Source organism: Callorhinus ursinus, unplaced genomic scaffold (assembly GCF_003265705.2).
Source record: "Callorhinus ursinus isolate GAN/ISIS: 27379988/994484 unplaced genomic scaffold, GSC_fseal_2.0 scaffold24, whole genome shotgun sequence".
Lineage (NCBI taxonomy): Eukaryota > Metazoa > Chordata > Mammalia > Carnivora > Otariidae > Callorhinus > Callorhinus ursinus.
This window is the reverse complement of record NW_027397086.1, coordinates 8,648,438-8,651,257: the sequence shown is the minus strand read 5'-3', so window position 1 is coordinate 8,651,257 and position 2,820 is coordinate 8,648,438. Positions and strand designations below refer to the sequence as shown.

General features: G+C 40.2%; 1 pseudogene; it reads right to left on the bottom strand.

The window, feature by feature from the left end:
• Nucleotides 1-348: 348 nt before the first annotated feature.
• LOC112836663 (olfactory receptor 1f45-like) lies at nt 349-1,298 on the bottom strand (annotated as a pseudogene).
• Between the last annotated feature and the right edge of the window lie 1,522 nt (nt 1,299-2,820).

The window sequence follows — 2,820 nt, the reverse complement described above, 5'->3', positions numbered from 1 at the left end:
TCAACATGGAGTCTGCTCAAGATTCTCTCTCTTCCCCTCCTTGTGCCCCTCTCCCATTCTCTCTCTCTCTCAAATAAATAAATAAAATCTTTTTAAAATATAAGTCAATAAAAACATCTGTTCAGTTCCAATATGATGAGATTCTAGGTCAGTCAATGGGGACCAGAACTATTTATTCATGAACTCACTTCTTCCTGAAACCAAAAAAGAGGGAGCCAATAAGGAAAATTATTCCACAGGAATATGAACCATACCAGTTATTAGGAATGTAACCCATCTATATGAGGCATTTTCAAGTTAGATCTTAACTCCTTGGGCTCAGGAGATGTGCTGCCATCCCCTGTTTACCTAGGAACCACGCTGGAAGTTTCCTGAGATGCAGAGTTTCCTGAAATGCCTTCGCAGAGCTCCCTTAACTTCCTAGTTCCTCAGGCTATAGATCAGTGGGTTTAGTATAGGGGTAACTACTATGTAAAAGATGGCAACTTGGCGATCCTGGTCCAAGTCATAGCTGGAAGATGGCCGGAGGTACAGGCGGATCACAGAGCCATACAGGAGCAGCACAACCAGAATGTGGGAGCTACATGTGGACAGGGCTTTGCACAGGGCAGCAACTGAGTGCATGTGGGCTGTGGCAATGCCAATGCGGGCATAGGAGCCAAAAATCAAGAAGAAGAGGCTGACCACCACAGCTACACCCTCAGTACATATTAGCATTTCACTGACCACTGGTTGGGTGCAGGAGAGCTTCAGCAAGGGTGTGATGTCACAGAAGAAGTGGGTGACCTGGTTGTCGCAAAAGGGTCAGTGGGTGACCAACACACTATAAGGGAGGTTGTTGAGGCTGACAAACACCCATGAGGTCAAGGTTATGCGTAGACAGAGATGACGGCTGATGATGGCAGAGTATCTTAAGGGGTCACAGATGGCAACACAGCAGTCACAGGCCATGACAGCCAGCAAGTGGCCTTCCATGCTGCCCACAGCCATAAAAAAGAACAGCTGGATCATGCAGCAATCAAAAGAGATGGTTCTATTCACAGACAGTGTGTGCTGTGTTGGGGAACAGTGATGGTTGTCAGAAACATATCAATAAAGGAAAGCTGACTGAGCAGGAAATACGTTGGTGTGTGAAGCTTGGGGTCTGTGAGGGCAACAATTACTAATAGGGCATTGTCCAGAAGCGCCACCAGGTACATGGCAAGGACGATCCTGAAAATAACTGGCTGTGTCTCTGGCCAGCTGGACAGGCCCAATAAGACAAATTCAGTTACTTCTGTCCTGTTTCTAGTGGCCATAACACATGATCAATATCACCCACAAACAGCAAGTGTTAGGATCAAATAATGCTAAAGTTTATTCTAGGATAGCTTTAGGAAACATCTTTTCTCGCACGGATGCCCCTAGTTTCCAAAAGAGCTTTTCCTTTCATCTCTTTCCTTTGTCATTATCTTTCTATCCATCCACTCAAGTACCCACCCACACTCTTCAGTTTATTCCAGGCTCATTTATTGACCACTTACAATCTCTTGATGTGATATATATTAAGGGCAATAGGATAAATCACACATGGTCCCTGTATAACAAAGAAGGCATCATTAAATACAGAATTTCTTTGTTGTTTGCTATGCGCTGAAGAGCACACCAAATATCATACATTTAATTGTCACAACAATACCATATGGTACAAACTACTTTTATATTACAGATGAGAGAGCTAAAGCAAAGAGACTACTTTGTTGAAGGTCTTATAGGCTCTGAGAGACAAAACCTGGACTCAACTCTGTATAGTTTTATTAGACATAAGCACCACATTTTGCTGATTGTCAGAGTTGTAAAGAAAAGGGAACTATGTCAAGGCTCCAGGCAGATGTCCGAGTCTCTATATCTTTGATGGAGCACTGGAGTGAAGATCTGGTCCTAACTTTGTAGGTCCAGAAGCTACTGTTCTTTTGGTAAGGGAATTCTTGTTCCATTAAGTCAACTGAACTTACCTGGGATGAGGGTAGAAATGATTAACATCATCACTGATTTTATTAATGATCAATTGTCTTTTTTTCTTTTTTTATTATGTTATGTTAGTCACCATACAGTACTTCATTAGTTTTTGATGTAGTGTTCCATGATTCATTGTTTGTGTATAATTCCCAGTGTTCATTGCAATGATTAATTTTCAATAAATAATGTAATCTGCCAGTGGATGGGAGTCTTGTTTCCTTTCAGCTCAGGTTTTCCCTGTAGACAGATGTACATGGTACACCAAAGAGGTAACATTTTGAGGCCACTGTATGGATAAGGATATTTCAGTGAAATACTATATTTTTTCATGAATGAGGGAAAAATTGTTAAAATAGTAAAGTAAAAGTAAAAAAAAAGTAAAAAGAATATACAATAAAAAGCAGAGTCTCTAACCCTAACTTTGCTTCATGTTTAGTTTTATCTCTTCCAGTGGTTCACACCTCTATGCCTCTAAATCATAAACCACTTGTTTACGCATCTATGTACCAGTTTTATCAATTTATCTTCTGGCTCTCTACTATGAAAGATGAAGTTTTATCTTGTTTACATTGTCCCCATTCTTCTCTCATCCTTTCCCTAATTTTTGATGATTATTTTAGTTCTTAAATTAGTTGCTTTTCTGCTTTTAAATGGTATACTTAAATCTATATTTCTTATTCCATCAACTTCAGACTCCACTTCTCTTCCCCATCCCTATACCCTTCCAACCTTGGGAAAGCTGTATCTTGACTTGTACTGAAGACATATAAATTGAGTTGTAACCACAGTTAACTTTCCAGGTAAAAGCTAAAAATTAGTAGA